Consider the following 21588-nt stretch of genomic DNA (forward strand, 5'->3'; position numbering starts at 1 on the left):
ATTAAGTTAAAGGTATCTGGCAGTGGAAGAAGCTGTACTAAAATCTAGATTTCCTGAGTCCTACAAAAATGTTCTGTCCACTTCCCCAGAAAGCTGACATATGTGTATTTTTTTAAAAAAAAAATTAATTGAACAACCCAGGTCACATTGCAGATAGCCGGGAGATGGTTTTTAATGTTTTTTTTTTTTTTTTTTCCTATAAAGTAGATATCTGTTCTATTTTCACAGACAAAAGTGGGAAGGAGAGTTGGATCAAGTAGAAGCTATTCTTATGTTCTTGCTGTAATAATTATGTGATGCCAAGCACATTTTATTATACCTCGTTTTTCAACTTCTGCCAAATATATGTATAAGCAGACAGATTTTACATGAATGGAGCAGTACTGAAAGTAGAAAAACAAGTCTTTCTTCATTACTGAGCCTGCGACAATCCAAATAATTTTGCTCCCAGTTTGCCACACCCCATCCCAACTGCCTGCCCAGGAAGCTAGCCCACATGTGTTCTGCGACTTGGAGCATTTGATTGGATAAACTGTGCCATGTAGCGCCTGACCTCTCTTAGGAGGGATAAAAGGGCCATGGATTTGCAGGGAGACTTTATATATTCAGTTAAGCCTCTGGCAGGGTTCTCAACAGAGGGAATAGGATTCAAGCTAAATTCATGCTTTTATGGGCACCTAAGTTTTCACAAATAGCTACAAGGACAACATTCTAGAGCAAGACCTGCCCCAATGGAGTCAGGGCACATAATCGAGGCTGTGTCTCATTTATTTTTCCTTTTAAATTGTATTTATACTACAGGGTTGGGGGCACAGACTCCAGAACTTGAAAGTGTTTGGATCTGGCATGCCAGTCACTAGCTTGGTGACCTCGAGCAACTCACTTAAACTAACTTTACCCCAGGTCCCCACCTGTAAAGGGGAGATAATAATAGCTGCATTCTTCATTTATGCTTTATAAAACCAATGACTGAAATTTAGTGATCACATTTATGGACTTATTTAAATCCTACCTTATTTCAACATAGGATCATGAAACAACAGATTAAAGACAAATAAATGATGAAATTGAGCTGCAGGAAAAATAAGGCAAAGAGAATATGGTGAAGCCTTCAACAGTCAATGCCCTCCAGGCATGGAACCATCCCTCCCAGGGAGCTGCAGAATTTTTGTGTTTTCCTGTTTCCACAATGAAAAATGTGTACATTTCTAATGCATTCAAACATAGAATGAGAGCTTTTTGCTGTCCTGAATTTTGCCTAATGTCTTGAAGCTGAGAATAGTGGGTACTAAGTTAGCCCACATTCTAAAGGGAAGCACTGGATACTTTCCTACCAAATGACACAGTGATGGCCAACTTGGTTCTCATGAACACTATCCCCAATAACCACCTAAGAGAAGACCAAGGCTTCAGTGGAAGAAATTCATTTAAAGAGGTAGAGAGTTGACATTGTTTCTTTCATCTTCCAATGTTCATGTCCTACCAGCCTCCCCAAGCCAAAAGGTAGACATGGGAGTAGGAGGGAGGAGGAGAGTGGCTTGCAAAATGGAAGGGTAGCATCTCATCCTGGCTGGATCCTGCTGAGCCATGGGTTATTCCAAGCCCACCCTGTTGAAATGGTGCTATTCAAATGTAGCACAATAACTGAACTAGTGCCCCCACTCGTTTGGGGGGTGTAGACCCTGGGATCTACCCCTTGCCTCCAGACACCTGAAGGTGGGAACCTGGCTGTGGGGCTGCTACAATGGAGGTTCCCGGTAAGAGGGCTGCAGGGAAAGCCCTCTTTTCTGTTATGCCTTGGGAAGGTGGGCAGCCAAGGGGCCTTGAAAGAGCCTGTACAAGGGGCCTGTGTGGTGGGACCTCAGCGGGGAGGTGCTGAGAGAGCATTGAGAGAGGCCTGCTGAGGTGACATCACTTGGCTCATGAAACTGCACAGGTTTGTGATTCCTACAGGGGTGTCTACAAAGAGTCACACAAGCACCCAAAGCGTAGGAACCCTTTGGTATGTCTCTTCTGACAGGCCAACATAATTTTCTAAAAGCACCAGCTGAATAAAATGTCTCATATTAATGTTTTTCTATTTCTTCTTTCTCTTATCCCAGATCCTATATCCTGAAGGTGGATCCAATGAAAAAAGAGAAGCAGCAAGGTAAATTCTAGAAAAGACCAAACATTTTCCTCTCTCTGGTGTAGAGAAAAAGTGTACAGAAATGATTTTCTGGTGGTTTACAGTGCTTTTACAGAATCAAAAACAGGAATTTTTTAAGATTTTATTAATGTTATTATATCTGATGAGACTGTTCTAATACCTGAAACGAACCCAAAATCTTTGGAATCCATCCAAGGTATCTTTCATATGCAGCACGGGGAGAACTGGCTAAGCCTATTTGGAAAAATCATTTGTTTCCAGGATTGTAGCCTGCAGAGCCCAGCCTATCCCATTAAATGTGGCATGGATTTGTGAGGTCCACTGGATACAAAGGCCCTAGTTCCCCAGAAGGAAGCTTTCCTATTCTGACCCCATGAGAGATTCTCCCATTTCATGCCGAGAGGTGTGCAGCGTCCTTCTTCATAGCCCTACCCCCTATCCAGTGCTAGGAAGGAGGTACCAAGAAATCTCTGGGCCACACTTGAATATTTTTGGTTGATTATGCATCAAGAACCAGTTATTATTTTATAATATGTTTAGAGAAACCAAATCTTTCTTGGTCTTCATTTCTCCCATACAAAACAAACACATAAAAATTCCCAGCTCTGCAGAATCTTTAAAGTATTCCATTGTTTAAGTATTTACAGTGGAGGTTGGGGCCTACAGTAGATGCTTCATATTCTCTAATTATCACCACAGATCATGCTGAAAGGCTCAGAGAGATCATGTAACTTGTCGGCTGTGTCTAACTGAAATTCTGTATCCTTTGACCAACCTCTCCCCAGTCTCTCCCCACCCCCAGCTTCTGGAAACTACCGTTCTACTTTCTGCTTCTATGAATTTGTTTTTTTTTAAGTTTCATATACAGATCTTCCCATTCCTGGCTTATTTCACTCAACCTGTGTCCTCTTGGTTGTTGTTGAAAATGTTAGGATTTTCTTGTTTTTTATCTTACTATACTTTAAGGTCATAATTTTCTTGTTCTTTTGTCCTACATTGCTTGCTAAATAAACTATACATTTTTATGGCAGCATGTTTCTCACTCATACTTGTATATCAAACAAAGCTAAAGACAATAAATATTGAATTACCAAAGACATGAATCATTACAAAGCAATAGTAGATTATAAGAATTTGCAAGGCACGGGAGAACTAAATTTTGAGACTTGACCTTGCACTATGGAATACACTAAAGTGCTTGAAAATACATTTCTAGAAACCACTGTAAAAGCACTGTAAACCACCAGAAAATCATTTCTGTACACTTTTATCTAGAGGAAGCTAGCCACCTCTATAAAATGAAGACTAATTGAATACTTTGTTGCCACCATTTAAGGAGATAGAAAAGAACATTTTTATAGTTCTTTAAGGTTATATTTACCCTAAACATTTGAAAATTCCAAATCTGAGCTGAAAGATCAGGCATAAAATCCCATCAGGCCTTTGTTGCTGCATATAACATTTTTTTCCTATATAAAATCTATCCTGTGTGCCTCTGTCTACTGAATGAAGCTTTCTGTTTCCAGAGTGTGGCTTCTGTGGTGAACAGGGATTTGTACTGAACACTGTAAGCAAGCAATCCTCCAGCCCTTATCCGTTTCCCCCAGTCGCATCCCATGCCTATTCTCCTCCACATCATCAGTCTCTGCCTTGGTGGCAGCTCAGGTGGCTCCTGACCTAGTTCAGCCAATGGCAGGAGATAAAAGGGTGGAAAGAAGAGAACAGGTGTGATCTTAGCCTTGACTGCAGCACCTGATCACACCAGACAGGGCTTGTTGGCCCCACTCCTGTCTCTGGACTCACAGTGTTGCCTCCTCTGTAGGTCAGCCAAGCCTAGCAGTGGGAGTGACTTCATGTGTTTGCCAATAGCTGGCTCTCCCCATAATGTCCTGTTGGCCTCTCAACTTCTTTCATTGTCAAGTTACCAATCTCCTGAATTAAATCCTCTATTTTGTTGTTGTACATACTTAGAGCAGTTTCTGTTTCCCTGGCTGAACTCTGAGTAATATAGCAGCAATAATTTCCCAAGGGAAAGGAGGAAGATGAGCTGGCTCCAGTGAAGGCACTTATGATGTGAAGAGTTCCCATAACAGTTTGCCATCTCTGGGTCAGTTATACAACAGGAATCCCTGACATCTTCAGAACTGAGAGTTCAAATCAGGACTATCTGGTGATGAATCTATGCCACTAAAAGCTGATAAGTGGCTTACATGGACTATACGAGGTCATCACTATGTTGCCAGGGCTGTACTCAAACTGCTGGACTCGAGCAATCTTTTTTCCTCAGCTTCCTGGGTGGCTGGGACTACAGGTGTGAACGACCACATCCAGACTATACAGTTTTCATGTAATTGTCCATCTGTGATGCCACGTACCACATCTCAATTTTACAGATATTCAGAGAGGTTAGGTAACTTTTCCAAACTCATCCAGCTAATAAATAACATTGTAAATTACATCAACTGAAGGATACTTGTTATTGATGACAAATTGCATTTATCAGTTGGTCAGATGACTAGTCAGCCACTGGATTATTCCAAGAAGATTCTATCATAAGTTGTTAGAAAGTTGTTCTTAGACAAATTTTGTGCTTTCTCCCAGACCTGAAAAATAGCAAGGCACATATATAAAACATGATAATTCCCAGTGCTCATTTATTGGCAATCTGGAACTTCCACAAGTTACTTTTAACAAGTTACCCACCTGTCTTACAAGTGTATATGATCTTAATAATAATAGCTGAGGTTTATACAGTGTTTAATAAATGCTTGGCATTCTTATAAGCATTTACATTAATTAACTCATTTAATTCTCAAAAGAACCCTCTTAAATGAGGGGACTTTTAAAAGTTAATGGAAAATAAAATTAAAAGATAAAAGTAAAAAATATAAAATTTAGTATTCAATATAAGCTCCATCAAGGTAAAGACAATTATTATTATTATTTTTTGAGACAAGGTCTCACTCTGTTGCCCAGGCTGGAGTGTAGTGGTGCAATCATAGTTCACTGCAGCCTCAACCTCCTGGGCTCAATCAATCCTCCTGCCTCAGCCTCCCTAGTAGCTGAGACTGTAGGTGCGTGTAGGTACATCTAGCTAATTTTTTTATTTTTAGAGAAACAGAGGTCTCACCATGTTGCTCAGCCCGGTCTCAAACTCAAGACACTTTTGTAAGCAATAATACCAGCTATTTAGTTCATCCCTAAAGAACTGAGGGTCAGAAGGAGCCAAATCAGAACTGTAAGGTAGATTCCTAATGATTTCCCAGAAAAACTATTGCTGAATTGCCCTTGTTTGATGAGGAGACTGAGCAAGAGCATTGTTGTCCTGGAGAAGAACTTTATAGTGAAGCTTTCCCAGGTGTTTTTTTGCTAACATTTTGGCTTTTTCAAAACACTCTCATAATAAGCAGATGTTATCATTCTTTGGCCCTTCAGAAAGTCAACAAGCAAATGCTTTGAGCATCACAAAAAAACTGTTGCCATGAGGTTTGCTCTTGACTGGTCTGCTTTAGCTTTGACTGGACCACTTCCACCTCTTGGTAGCCATTGCTTTGACTTTGCTTTGTCTTCAGGATCATACTAGCAAAGTCTTGTCTCCTCTTTCTTAGAATTCTTCAAAGAAAAGCTTCAGCATCTTGATCCCGCTTGTTTAAAATTTCCATTGAAAGATCTGCTCTCGTCTGCAGTTGACCTGGGCACAAAGGTTCTGGCATCCATTGAGTAGAAAGTTGGTTTAACCTTAATTTTTTAGCCACAATTGTGTAAACTGAGCCAATTGAGATGTCTATAATGTTGGCTATTGTTTCTGCTGTTAATCATTAGTGCTCTTCAATTAAGGCATGAACAAGTTAAATTGTTTCCTTGCAAACTGATGTGAATGGTCTGCTTCTGTGGGCCTCATTTTCAGCATCATCTCGTTTCTTCTGAAAACAAGCTATCTATTTATAAACTGCCGATTTCTTTGGGAGTCTTGCCTCCACAAGCTTTTTGTAAAGCGTCAATGATTTTACCATTCTTCAACCCCAGCTTCGCCATAAATTTGATGTTTGTTTTTGCTCCAATTTTAGTAGAATTTATGTTGCTCTGGTAGGGAATCTTTTAAAACTGATGTCTTATGCTTCCTCATGCCTCAAACTAGATCCTATTCAGTCAGGTAGTAACAAGTTAGTAGGAGTTTATTTTGGTGCAAAAAATTTTGAAATACGTGCATAGATTTTTCTATAATACACATGTTCCATTAACTTTTTGAAGCCCCCTTGTTTGTATAGTATCATTTCCCTCATTTTATTTATTGTTTATTGTTATACATTTAGGGGATACAAGTGCAGTTTTGTTATATGGATATACTGTGCAGTGGCAAATTCTGGGCTTTTAGTTGTACCCATTGCCCAAATAATGAACACTGTACTCAATAGGTAGTTTTCAACCCTCACCTCTCTCCTACCTTCCAACCTTCAGAGTTCCAGGGTCTATTATTTTACTCTGTATGTCCATGTGTACCTATCGTTTAGTTCCCACTTATAAAAGAAAACGTGGCATTTGACTTCCCGTTTCTGAGTGATTTTACTTAGAATAATGGCCTCTAGTTCCATCCATGATGCTGCAGAAACTATGATTTTGTTTTTTTATCGCTGAATACTATTCCATATATATATAATGGAATAGTATTTATATGGCTGAATTCAGACAAGATTTATAATAATTCAGACAAAATTTATATATGTATATATATATTTTCGTTACCAAATCCCTGTTGATGGACACTTAGGTGGATTCCATGATTTTGCTATTGTGAATAGGGCTGTGATATACTCTTTTCCATAGAGATTGTACTAATACACGTTCCCATCAATGGTGTACAATTGTTCCCTTTTCTTTGCCTGCTCACTAACATCTGTTTTCTTTAGACTTTATAATAATAATCATTCTGACTGGTGGAAGAAGAAATCTCATTGTAGTTTTGATTTGCATTTCTCTGATGATTAGTGATGTTGAGCATTTTTTCATGTTTGCTAGCTGCTTGTATGTCTTCTTTTGAAAAATGTCTTTTCATGTCTCTTGCCCACTTTTTAATAGGGTAATTTTTTTTTTTTTTCTTGTTGAATAGTTTGAGTTCCTTGTAGATTCTGGATATTAGTGCTTTGTTGCATGAATAGTTTGTAGATATTTTCTCCAATTCTGTAGGTTGTCTGTTTACTCTGTTGATTATTTATTTTGCTTTGCAGAAGCTTTATTTTAACTAAGTCTCATTTGTCTATTTTTGTTTCTGTTGCATTTGCTTTTGAGGTCTTAGTCATAAATTACCTGCCTATGCCAATGTCCAGAATAATTTTTCCTAGGTTTCCTTCGGAATTTTTATAGTTTCAGGCATTACATTTAAATATTTAATCAATCTTGAGTTAATTTGCATATACAGTTAGAGATAGGGATCCAGTTTCATTCTTCTGCCTGTGGCTATCCAATTTTTCCCAACACTGTTTCTTAAACAGGGTGTCCTTTGCACAAGGTATCCTTCAACTTTGTTGAATATCAGTTGGTTGTGGGTATGTGGCTTTATTTCTGAGTTTGTGATTCTATTCCACTGATTTCTGTGTCTATTTTTTTTTTTTTTTTGAGATGGAGTCTCGCTCTGTCACCCAGGCTGGAGTGCAGTGGCCGGATCTCAGCTCACTGCAACCTCCGCCTCCCGGGTTCACGCCATTCTCCTGCCTCAGCCTCCCGAGTAGCTGGGACTACAGGCGCCTGCGACCTCGCCCGGCTAAGTTTTTGTATTTTTAGTAGAGACGAGGTTTCACTGTGTTAGCCAGGATGGTCTCGATCTCCTGACCTCGTGATCCGCCCGTCTCGGCCTCCCAAAGTGCTGGGATTACAGGCTTGAGCCACCGCGCCCGGCCTCTGTGTCTATTTTTTATGCACAGTATCATATTGTTTTGGTTACTATAGCCTTGTAGTATAATTTATAGTCAGATAATATAATGCCTTCAGCATTGTTCTTTTTGTTTAGGATTGCTTTGGCTATTCAGGATCTTTTATGATTCCATATAAATTTTAGAATTGTTTCTTCTAATTCTGTGAAAAATGACATTAGTAATTTGATAGAAATTGCATTGAATCTGTGGATTGCTTTGGATAATATGCTTATTTTAATGATGCTGATTCTTTCAATACATGAGCATGGAATGGTTTTCCATTTGCTTGTGTCATCTCCTATGACTTTCATCAGTGTTTTGTAGTTCTTCTCATAGAGATCTTTCACCTACTTGGTTACATGTATTTCTAGTGATTTTCTTGTTTTGTAGCTATTGTAAATGGGATGAGCTTTTGTTTTGGTTCTGAGCGTGATCTTTGGTTTTTTAAACCAAATATATTTGGTATCCAAAATATGAATAACATATAGGTGACTGAAAAGAAGATACTTCCTAAAATTTCACCAAGGAATGTCAGGTATGAGCTACTTGTTGGAAGAGCCAAAGATCAAGTTGTTGAAATAATACCACAAACGCCTCGTGGAAGCTGCCTTCCAACAACGACATATTATTTCACCAGTGGAATTTGGAAACTGTCAGCAAAATATAAAATGTATCCCCCACAGCCGTCTCTGGTTTCTTCCTGGCTGTTTGTTTGGTTTATTTAACATCATTTGCTTTCTTTTTAAACCCCTAAGGGACAGAGATGGGGAAAAGGATGTGTTAAAAACCATTCTGTCTCCTTTTAGCTCCTCTGAGCCAGATGCATATTTTCCTTGAGTGTATCATTGGCATTTTTGCTAAAATTCCAAGGGATTCAGAGAAAACCAATCTATATTTTTAATAGACATGCTGAAAAATATTTGTTCAGTTGACAGAGTTTAAGTAAATGATCTGTGTTACTGCTAGAAAGTCATCTTATTTGCCCATTCTTTGTATTTGCACATACAGAGTCTCCTAAAACTGTTTAGAATAAAGCAAGTCTTGTGAAGACCCTGTGTGAAGCTGGTGTTTAACTCATAGATTTAATAAATCAATGTCTAGAATAGTCAGAGAGACCCAATGCTTTGTCTGTTTGGATAAAAGGCTTGTTATAATTCTCAACTTAGCTCTTCTATTATACTATCCAAGTCAGCACAGCATGTTGCAGACTTGGGATAGTATTGTGTTATGAGTATGATGGAATTACCCATAGGTTGAGATGAGTTCAATCATTTGGTTGAACTATGTGAAATTGCAGTTATTTGCCTGCTTTTGCCCTGTATAGTGGAGATTTCCAATGATTCAATTTAATGTATAAGGTAATACTTCACCTTAAATTCATGTGAATCAATTTCTAAATTGATCTATCAACTATACAGTAGCTCCTAAAAGGGGAAAAAGTGGGAAAATATTGGGAATGTTGAAATAAAATAAGGCCTACTTAGTGAGGTAAGTAGAAATCTCTGGTTTTTTTTTTTTTTTTCTCTAAGAGTCCAACTAAGCTAGATAAGCCTTAGCACTAATCACATCATCCAGAGAGTGGGCTAGAGCATTCTCTGGGCTCCCTGTGGCCAGGACACATTGCTATGCTGAGAAGGACAGCATTAGGCCGGTGGCCACTGGATGGCAGTTGTTCAGGAGAGATGTTACAGGTAAAGACAGGATGTTGTCTCTGGATTTTAGGTTATACACCATCACTCAGTTCAAACTTGCTCACATCAACAATGAATGGGTGACCCATTAGCCTGCTCTCCTCTTATGCAAAGGTTAAGTCTTGAAGGACAAGCATGAGCACCTAAATGAAAGGAGGGAAGTGGGGCTGTGATGATCCAGACAGAGGAATCAGCAGGAACAGAGACTGAGCTACTTGGGAGAGGAAGCGTCTGACCTGTCTTCGTTACGTAGGTCCTTTCCACCAATGTCATTCCTCATTTTCTCTTTCCTTCTAATGTCTCATCTTCCTTCCACTAAGTAAAAGTAGACTGCTAACAATTTTATATGTACATGATTTAAAATTTTTTTGAAAAACAGATAATTAGAAACACTGAATTTGCCCTCAAGAGAATGGTTGACAATTATCTTGAAAGCATTGATAATTTTACCATAGTTAAGAGTGTAAAATTTGGAATCAGAAAGACCCAACTTTGATTCTTAAGTCTACCACTTACAGAATGGGACCCAAAAAAGTTACTCAACTTCTTTAAACCTTGATTTTTCTTGTCTGTAAAAAGAAAATGAATTATTTATCTAGAACATCAATGCAATCAAACCCTTAGGCATTGCTGGTGGAAATATAAGATGTAGCTCTTTGGAAAACAGTCTAGTTGTATCTTAAGAATTAAACATAAACTTACCATATCACCCAGTACTTATTTTCTAGTTAGTTACCCAAGAATAGTGAAAACATATGTCTACTATTGGATAGTTGATAGATCAATTCAGAAATGAATTCACATGAACTCAAATTGAAGTATCATCTTAATGTTCATAACAATATTAGTTATAATAAACAAAATGTGGAAAAATCCAAAAGTTCAACTGGTAAATGGATAAACAAAATGTAACTTATTCATGCAATGGAATAACATTCAGTAATAAAAGGCAACAAAATACTTTGACATTCGATAACATGAATAAATGTCAAAAACATTATGCCAAATAGAGGAAACCAGATAGAAAAGGCTACATATTACATGATTGCATTTAAATGAAATGTCCAGAAAAGGCAAATCTATAGAGACATAAAGTACACTGGGGGCTGCTTGGGGTTGAAGACAGGAATGAATTCTCTATGAAGAGGCAAGATAAATCTTATCAGAGTTATAAAAATGTTCTAAAATTAGTTAATAGTACTAGTTGCATACCTTGGTAAATTTACTAAAAGTTATCAATTGTGTACTTAAAACGGGCAAATTTTACAGTAGGTGTAAGTTATATCCCAATGAACCTTTTTAAAACAAATCATAGCAAACAACCAAAATGATTAAATCGTGAGTAAGTTTCATACAAATATTCACTACAACATTGATATTTGAAAATAAATAGTTTTCAAATAAACCAGTAATAGCCAATTAGAATATTTCATGGAAAAAGGGTCCCAATTGTAGGAGCAACAAATACTGAAAAATATTGCTATACTGGAGATAGAGCAGAACCTAAGAAGCCTACATTCTGTACTAGTATGCTGGGGTTTACATCCCAGCTACCATTGTAGGCAGGTAAAATCAGCCTCTTCCTGCATCAGTTTACTCACCTAGGGATGATAACAGTATCTGCTCCATAAGGATGTTGTAAGGAATAAATAAAATAATATTTGCAAAATGCAAAGAACAATGCCTGGCATATAGGAAATGCTATATGGTGTTATAAAATGTTCATGCTCAGGCATAAAATACAGAAACAAGAATATTCATTACCACATTCTTCGTACAAGTGAAAAATTAGAAATAATGTCTGCTAATTTAAGAAAAGACTATATAAATAATGCCAATATTTTGAAGACTATGTAGTATTTTTAAAGAATGACATAGATTCGTATGTTTTAGTCGGGAAAAAAATCTCAAAGATACACTGTTAATGGAAAACAGAAAGATACAGAACAATAAAAATAGAATGATTCTATTTAAGTTAAAAACATGTTGCTTGTGCATGTAAGTGTATGTGTAAGTTATTAAAAGAATAGGTTCTGAAATGATACATACCTATCTTGAGTGTGGACGGTAAGTGTGCGAGAGAAAAGACTTTAACTTTTTATTTTGCATTTCTTCCTTGCCTAAATATTTAAACATATGAACGTATTCAAGAACTCACATAAGGATTAAAGTGGAAGGTTAAAGCAATAGGCCTGCTATGTATCTCACAGAGTGGGCGCTGCAATCCAATGAGCCTTTCTATGTAAAGAGTGCTGCAAATCGATGCATAAGAGCAAAACAGCTGTGCATCAATGTGTTCAGTAAGTGATGGCTTCTTAAATCCTGAAAGAGATTACCCGTATACTCTCAGAAGCTGACTGAAAGTCCTTATGGAAAAGAGGAGATCTTGCCTCACAGTCAACTTCAAAGTCATGATGGACATATATAAAGGATGTAAGAAAAGGCCCAGGCCTTAAGCCACAGTATATTGTAAATCCTTTTGTTTTCCTAGTTTCAGTGAAACCATTCCTTTTGAATTGTGTTGCAAAGATGGCCTTCATTCAGAAATTGGAAAGTGCAGTTAGTATTAGAATAATATTGCCATCAACAACTTGCTTACTGTACAGTGTTGTCCAGATTAACATAGAATATTTTCACTCATATATTAGATGATCTGGATAAGGAAAGCCCAAGAGACACGTAGATGTAAACAAAGCCCAGCTTTCATTTTTCTGGCTTAGATCTAATTTGAAATGTCCTGAGTGGTAGAACTTCTTTCTATCCGTTCTCCTCAGAGACTTTCTATTAATCAAATATTTCCTATTATCAAGAAACATTTCCTGACATCCAGTCTAAATTTTTATCTTTCTTATGGCATTACATAATTTGGTTAATAAAATTATCCTATTAGCAGATCAAAAATGACATTCATGTTGTTACCCAGTTTCTTGTTGTTGCATCATGATTATGTGACTCTAAAGCAACTAGGAAATGAAGTGAACATCATTTTCTTTTATTTCCTTCATCTCTCCCATAGATATCAAGAGTCAAGTCACTAGAAAACAGAATATCATGTGATCATGTTTGACTGCACAACTGGTCTCTCAATATCTACGCCTGAAGAGGAAGAATGTTTGCCTAGTAAGGTAAAATATTTGGTTACCTACCTCTGTTTGCCTGACTTATCCCTGCTGGTATTAGTAACCACTATACAGGAGGAATAAATAGAGAGAAAATTACAAGAATGTGTGTTAAGATCCTGGAATTAATAGCAACAAAATTATTTCATATTGTTTACATTAATACTAATCTAAAGCTTGCTAAGATGCAAGTAAAACATTAGGGTCAGAAAAGACAGAGGTAACTAGAAGCCCTCTTGTTATGTTGAATGGGAAAGAAAAAGTCCACTGGATATGAATCACATGAGTTGTTTCTATGGCACGTGCCTGCAGCAATTATTTTCCAATGGGTGCTTGATAAAACAGGAGATGGAAAACTCAATACGCAGCGTCAATACTGATCACAGTTCATTAGCACAGCAAGTTGAGGACAAGCGATGGATGGATGTGCCTTGTCCTTCAAGCATCTGAAGTGCACTTCCTCAGGCTTCTGTCTTCTCCTATGAGTCTCTGAGTCTCTGTGCTGTTTGACACCCTGTAACTGGAGGATTATGATTACTTAATGGGCTTCTGTGCTTAACTTGATAAAACAATAAAAAGTCACACAGAGAAATCTTAAAAAGTCAAGGTAGCTTGTAAGGCCACAGTTCCACTGTTATTTCATACCACCTTCCTCTTTATCTCACTTCTCCACGTTGAAATATGCCCCTTTCCTTGAGATATGAATCACTAAAATACAAAAACTAGTTTTAAAGTACGCATAGTTGACCAGGCACAGTGGCTTACACTTGTAATGCCAGCGCTTTGGAAGACTGAGGCAGGAGCATCACTTGAGGCCAGGAGTTTGAGAGCAGCCTGGGCAATAGAGCCAGACCCTCTTTCTACCAAATAATAATAATAATAATAATAATAATAAATAGCTGGGCATGGTGGCACAAGTCTCCAATCTCAGCTACTCAGGGGGCTGAGGAGAAGGATCAGTTGAGCCCAGAAGTTTGAGGCTGCAGTAAGCAATGATGGCACAACTGTACTTCAGCCTGGGTGACAGAGCAAGACCCTGTCTGTTAGTAAATGAAAAATAAAATAAAATATTGATAGTAGTATTTAGTGGGGAAACATTAATTTGAATCTACTCATAATTTTGAATTTTGAGATCTGGATTCATTTAGTAAAAATCATGTTGAGTACATTTTCAAAACTATTTGAATACATGTTCACCTTGTCTTATTCACTAATTTAACTTTACCATAGCTTCGGAGAGAACGGCTTGCCTCGTGGTGTGTGATAACTCTTGGGTGGGCAGGACTCCATCAGTAGCTATTCCTGAGACAGGAAATGGTGGCTCCGTGATCACAGTTTCATTGGACTATTTGGTGTAAAATGCAAAACAAAACATGGCAACACATGGCAGGATTATAACAGAGGGGCTGCGGTGACATGTTGCAGGGGTCGTGAGAGTCATAGACACTTGGCATCCTAAGGACCAAATCTTAAAAGGAAAGCCCAAGACTATTGTGTATTTCCCTTTGTAAATGGCATTAAACACATTTAAAAAGTATTACATCTAGAAAGCTAAGTTAATGTTCGAGTCCCTCTAGTCTCCTATCTGCCCACCTCCTACCGCCGCCTTCTGGCACATTTCATAGAGAGGATAATTCCTTTTAAATGGATTTCTCTCTGGGCAGCATTTCCTTTCTGTGTAATAATGCATCCTGCACAACGAGCTCTTTAGACTTCAGAACATTATAATTTAAAGAGAAGGCAGAATCATCTCCACCAAATGTGGAAATCTGATTGTGCAGAGGGGAAGACTTAACTCGCTCAGGTTGTGCTCTAGGGCCAAACCCTTTTCCATTTCTACTGAGGACGTCTCTGGAGTGCTGAGAGGTGGAACTCCAATTAGGGGAAGACTGAGGGGCTGTTTCTATAGACGCTCCATGGGAGGGCCACTTAATAACAGGAAGCTCATTGGCCCTGAAGCCCCCAGGGTCCTCCAGAGGGCTAGAGTGCCAACAGGGACATCCTTGGAGGGGTCTTCACCTTGGGCTTGGAGTGTCCACCTCACCGTCACGCTCAGATGATTGCCTGGCAGCTGCAGGATGTCCCAAGGCCTGACTTCTCCCTTTCACAGCCTCACTCATCTCCCTGAGGTGTCTTTCCTGAGGTTCTGGAATCAAGAAGGTTTAGTAAATCATATAGGCCTGTCCAGGACCTTTTCAGGTCCTGAATCCTTTTCAGATATTCTGAATTCTTTCTCTCTTGACAGGTAACTCTTCCATCTTCCAGGAATCATTAATGAGTTTTCTAGTTCTCTGATCTCTTGGTGATACTGTAACCAGCAAGATATTTTGTTGCCTTGTCATTTTGCCTAACCCAATTTTTATTTTTTCTTGAAAAAAAAATCAGTATAATATGCTAAGATAACAGAACTTTGGGCTGGTCTTCTAAGGACATGGTGTCAGCCTTTTAAAAGAAAACATCAAAGCAAGCAACTAACGATCGCAATAGAAGGCCAACGCTGTTCCTTCTAACAGCAGGTCAGAATTATCATCTCTCTGGCTTTGAAGAACTCTGCATTGCTAGGTCTCTGTTATTTTCTCCCAGCCATTCTTTTCAGGATTTTCTGTCTGCTGCCATCCACTAACCTTTGCATCCCCTTTCTCCAGCCTACCCCTCATGTCGGGGTAAGAGCCCATTGTATCTGTAAAAATACAACACATGCCTCAACACAATTTCTAGCTTAGTCACGGCAGCCACCAGAACACTCCACAAATGTAAAAGATGACCCCAACCTGATGGCACTGGAATATCTAACTCAAAAATAAACTTTATTCTGGAGAAATAGGAAATTTATCCAGCATAAACAACTTCAGCTCTTTCACCGGTGAAAATAAAAGGACTTGTGGCAAATCAAAGCACCACTTGGTACAGAGACTGCTGTTTGCTTGGTCAAAGGTGGGACTGTCACCCTTTTCAAAGCCTAATTGCCTTCACAGCAATCTCCCCGGTATTGGCTTTCCTGTTTGTCTTATTAGGGCTGCAAAGTACACCCTGTGTTCTCCTCGCAGGGAATATCTTGTTTCATCACTAATTGTCAAGATTTGGGAAAAGGTCAGCTAAGCTTATCTAAACACCTACTAAAAATAAAAACCCTTTGAATGATTATCTTTTCCAAAAAGACAAATTATGGTGAACATTACTCATAAAATTTTATTTAATAATCTATTTAATAATCTTTCTCAAGACATTTGCATTTCCTTAATAATGTTAACACATTTCTGACATTTTATTAATGTTTTACAGATTAGAAAGTGTGTAAAGAGCATTTTGAGATAAGAAATATTATTTTTTTCTTTTTAAAATTATAGATGATAAAATTACATTTCAAATAATCTATATAACTGGCTCATGAAAATACAGCAAACCAAAGTTTCAATCATTCCACATTGCTTTTCATCGATTCTTAGACTGAAGAATGGAAAGGTCATGGACCTGTAATTAGTGACAGACACAAGAGGGACAGATGAACTCCTGATATGATATCTAAACCTTGACCCCTCCCTCTTCTTTCCAGAGTAGTTCAAAATTACACCCTGTTCTACCCATTGTGGGCCAAGAAGCAGCACCTGATGACCCCATGTTACATGGCGAGCCCAAAAGAGACCATTCTCACCCTAAATAATTTCATGGCACATAAGACCAAAGAACTCCATAATGACACACACCAGCTAGTAGCATGACAGAGGACACAAGGGAGATTCTGAACCCTGCTACCTCTTTGTTTTGTGGCTAAAAGTTCAACAGATACAGGGTTTGAAGGCATCTCATGCTGGGATTGGAGAGGCTCACCTTTACATTGTTTTGGGAAAGTATTATTCTTCTCCAATGAAGTCGTGTGTTAGATGCAAGGTATTCTGACTGATCTTGGGATTGTCAACCTTATCTTCTTCTTAGCTCAACCACGAAAAGACAAGGTTTGTGCACCCCTTGTCTCAGTTGTGAATAAATATAGGCCTAATCCTGAGGATAAAAATAGAGCAATCTCTCATTAAAATTCAAGTTATATGAGGACAAAGTTGTTTTCTTTTCTGTTTTGTTCACTGCTGCTTCCTTATGATTGCCTCCAAAGTGCCTGGTACATCATAGAGGCTGAATATGTAATATTTGGATGGAATATAATATATGGATGTGTGTGTATCTATCTATATGTCTGCCTGTCTGTCTGTCTATACCTCAACACTTTCTCAAGTCTGATCATCCCAGTCTTAAACAGCATGATGTAGTAGACAATGATCATTCTTCTAACAAACATTCTCCTCTTTCCTTCCCGGTGATAAAACTCTCAATTTTTAGCTGGGTGAATGGCCATTTAGAGGAAAGACTGCATTTCCCAATCTTCCTTGCAGCTAGACCTCACCATGTGGCTAGGATCTGAGCAGTAGGTGGAGGGGAACATCTCCTGTCCAAGTTCAGCAGGTATCTTGCCTCCTTCCCTCTGCCTAAATGTGTGTGAGATGGCTGGAACACCAGAGGCCAGGAGGTGGAAGCCACATGTTCAAGATGATGGAGCAACTCCGTGGCTAGAGCCTGAGGTCCTGACAATCATGGTGCACAGGCCCATAAGCCACTGTTAAGCCACTGTTATTTTGGGTTTTCTGTCAATGCTTTTTTCCATAATACCTTTATAAAGTTTTCTAATAGTTGAGTAAACACAACATTCTATTTTATTGCTATATTCTTAGTTTTGTTTTCATTGAACATGAATTTTGTGGAGTGTTGCTTCTGCTTGTAATCAATGTTGACTCATCCTAGAAATCCAATCTCAACTCTCCTGTGTGGTAGAGGCTCTGATGGAAACTCCTGCACATCTTGTTTCTTTCTGCCATCGTCAGTGGACAATGCATGGCAGCTTGCAGGGACAGGATCACTGAGCATGAAGAGGATAAATCTTGATATCTTGGAAGATTTCCTTTTTTGTTTTTTTTTTTTTTTTTTGAGATGGAGTTTTGCTCTTGTTGCCCAGGCTGGAGTGCAGTGGCATGATCTCAGCTCACTGCAACCTCCACCACTTGGGTTCAAGTGATACTCCTGCCTCCGCAAATCCCCGAGTAGCTGGGATTACAGGCATGCGCCACCATGCCCCGCTAATTTTTGTATTTTTGGTAGAGATGGGATTTCACCATGTTGGTCAGGCTGGTCTCGAACATCTGACCTCAGGTGATCCACCCGCCTCGGCCTCCGAAAGTGCTGGGATTACAGATGTGAACCACTGTGCCCAGCCAGAACATCTTCAATCTGCTTTGTGCATCGTAGCTTTACTGTTCAGTTCGAAGAAAATTCTCTGAAACCAGTCCTATACATTTTTCAAATGCATGGCAAAACAGGCCAAAGATACAGACTAATTATTTTCCCATGAACCTACTCTACTTCCTGTGAAGTACGGATTCCCACCTACACTTTAAGTAGCACCTCTCCGCTAGTGGTCCCAGATTCCTCTCTTTCTCAATTGTTTCTTAAACAATGCTTTCTTGATCTACATTCTTACAGCCAATATTTTATTGAAATTCATTTCACTTCCTCCTATTTAAGAAAGAAATCACCATGAATAAGTTTTTCACTATCAGCACCTTTCCTGGTATTTCCCCCCCAATTCAAATGGCTTTTATTGTCATCACTATCTTCTTCTTGAGAGTTACTGCTTTCTTTTTGCCTGTATGTTCCATTGTGTTTCAGACATCTCACAGGTTTTTCAAGCTCAGCATTTTCATATTTGAAGCTCTCATAATTGTCCTCCCATCCACACCTGTTCCATTTCCTATGTTGATCATTTCACTCTGTCTCAGTGGCCTGAGTCAGAAACCTGGGAGATACCCTATCTCAAAATGCTGTTTTGAAAATGAATAAGGTCACATATGTACACGCACTTTCTAATCCATGAAACATTAATAGAATGTCAGAAATATGTTAATATAATTGATGAAATGTGAATTTCTTGAGAAAGGTTATTATCCAATATGCATTATCCATATTATTTAATATGAATTCATTCATTCAATATGGATGAATTGGTTCCATATTCAGTTGGTCACCAAGTCATCAATGCCAACACAGGCTTTGGTTTTATTCTTTTGGCCATTATGTCATTTAATTTATCATCACTTATTGCCTGAGATTTATCAAAGGTCTTCACACTCTGCTTCCAATCAGCCCACTTCAGTTCATTCCCCATGCTTCAGTCACAGTTCTGTCTACACTAGAATCGTGGGCATATGACTCTTCTCTTAACTCCCAAGCTGAGCAAGTCTGAACTGAAGCCCTGGCCACTGCCTGCTCTTGGGCTTCATCTGCCAGCCATCCCTTTAAATTCTATACTTCTGCCAGCAGCAGTCTGCAGTTGGGGGAATTGGGGGAGTGGGCTTTGGGGTTAAATTTGCATCCTCCTCATATGCCCATTTTCCTTTCAGACAGCCTTTAAAACCCAGCAGAACTGCGAACTGTCAAACACTTCCCTGACCCGCAACCTTGGTGAAGGATCCAGTCTTACCATATAGAATCTATTAGACCACCTGTGAGCAGCTCCATAGCTGAGATCACCTTTGCCTCTATCTTTGGCATCAAGCAAGGAACTTCACATCTAGTGGGTTGTTGGAAGTTGGTTGTTTAATGAACTCACAGGAACAGAAAACCTGACTGCATGTTCTCAATTATCAGTGGGAGCTAAACACTGAGTACACATGGATGCAAAGAAAGGAACAACACACATCAGCGCCTACTTGAGGGTGGAGGGTGGAGGAAGGTAAGGATCGAAAACCACTTATCAGTACTATGCTTATTACCTGGATGACAAAATAACCTGTACACCAAACCCCCAAGACACGCAATTCACCCATATAACAAGCTTGCACATGTACCTCTGAACCTAAAAATAAAAGTTTTTTAAAAAGTTAGTTGCTTAAAAGAGTAAATAAAATTCTATTTGAATCATCCATGTCTCTCAAGGGAGAGCTATGGATTATTGGAATAGGTGTGTTTCTCTCCATTCTCTACCTATCTTTCCTAATTCAGAAAAATTGTAAATGCAGGTAGACTAATGTATTTCTACACAGTACTGTCTTTTTGCAACATATAGTTACTTCAAATTCTACCTGAATTTTTTTCTCTCCAAAACAAGAAGCAAAAGCAACATCTCAACCAGATTCTTTTAAGCCTTTTAACATTTTAGTTTTAGAGTTTCTGAGTTTGTTTTCAGACAGTTCACAGATGATTAAAAATCAATAAGGTTTCAACATTTGAGAATTTATCTCCTATTGGACAATCAGTGCATAGAATGGCCAAGACAATTTGTAATTTTTGATCAAGTCCTTATGATAGAAATAAAAAACAGAGCACGACTAATCCCATATTTTAAAAAAGGTTAAGGGAATGAGAAGATAATTCATATTAACTGAGTACCTACTGTGCATCACACACTATGCATGGAGGTTCACGGTGGTGAATTGAATCTTCACATATAATCTAGGAAGTGGTTATGATTACTGTGGTTTGACTACTGAGTGCAATGAGATTCAGAGAGACACAGATCTATGGAAATTAGCTCACAGCCTTTCCAGTACTCCAGACCACAAATGCTATTATTATAACCTGTGGGAATCCCTGACATTAAGGCAACAGTATATGCTTTAGTCCAAAAATGTTCATGAACATTTTTTTTTCTTTAATTTCAGTAGCTAATTCACTTGTTTGCATTTAATTTCATAGATTTTTTTTTCTTCAACGTTTATTTTAAGTTCACGGGTATATGTCCAGAATGTTCAGGCTTGTTGCATAGGTGAACATGTGCCATGGTGATTTGCTGCACAAATCAACCCATCACCTACGTGTTAAATCCATCATCCATTAGTTATTCTTCCTGATGCTCTCCCTCCCCTCACCTGCCCCTGACAGGCCCCAGTGTGTGTTGTTCCCCACCACATGTCCATGTGTTCTCATCATTCAGCTCTCACTTGCAAGTGAAAACATGCAGTGTTTGGTCTTCTGTTCCTGTGTTAGTTCGCTGAGGATAACAAAGGACACGGATCCTCAGCAAACTGAGGATAACAGTTCTATCCATCCTTTGCAAGGATACGGTGTCATTCTTTTCTATGTCTGCATAGTATTCCATGGTGCATATGTTACCACATTTTCTTTATCTAGTCTATCATTGATGGGCATTTGGGTTGATTCCATGCCTTTGCTATTACGAATAGTGCTGCAATGAACACACGCATGCTTGTATCTTTATAATAGAATGATTTATATTCCTTTGGGTATATACCCAGTACTGGGATTCCTGGGTCAAATGGTATTTCTGCTTCTAGATCTTTGAGAAATTGCCACACTGTCTTCCACAATGATTGAACTAATTTACATTCCCACCAACAGTGTAAAAGCGTTCCTTTTTTCTTCACAACCTTGCCAGCATCTGTTGTTTCTTGACTTTGCAATAGTCATTCTGACTGGAGTGCGATGGTTTCTCATTATGGTTTTGCTTTGCATTTCTCTAATGATCAGTGATGTTGAGGTTTTTTAAAATATGTTTGTTGGCTGCAAGAGTGTCTTCTTTTGAGAAGTATCTGTTCATGTCCTTTGTCTACTTTTTAATGGGGTTGTTTTTTCTTGTAAATTTGTCTAAGTTCTTTGTAGACTCTGGATATTAGACCTTTGTCAGAAAGATAGATTGCAAAAATTTTCTTCCATTCTGT

The 21588-nt window shown here is 38.5% G+C and overlaps 1 long non-coding RNA gene across 1 annotated transcript; it reads right to left on the minus strand.

The window, feature by feature from the left end:
* Positions 1-11833: 11833 nt before the first annotated feature.
* Positions 11834-17574, minus strand: LOC103884934. The gene is made up of 4 exons (XR_647765.4): positions 16697-17574; positions 14888-15014; positions 14094-14213; positions 11834-13388 (listed from the first exon to the last, which is right to left on the minus strand). It is a non-coding gene; the product is annotated as an uncharacterized LOC103884934 (long non-coding RNA).
* Between the last annotated feature and the right edge of the window lie 4014 nt (positions 17575-21588).

This window comes from Papio anubis, chromosome 5 (assembly GCF_008728515.1).
Source record: "Papio anubis isolate 15944 chromosome 5, Panubis1.0, whole genome shotgun sequence".
NCBI lineage: Eukaryota > Metazoa > Chordata > Mammalia > Primates > Cercopithecidae > Papio > Papio anubis.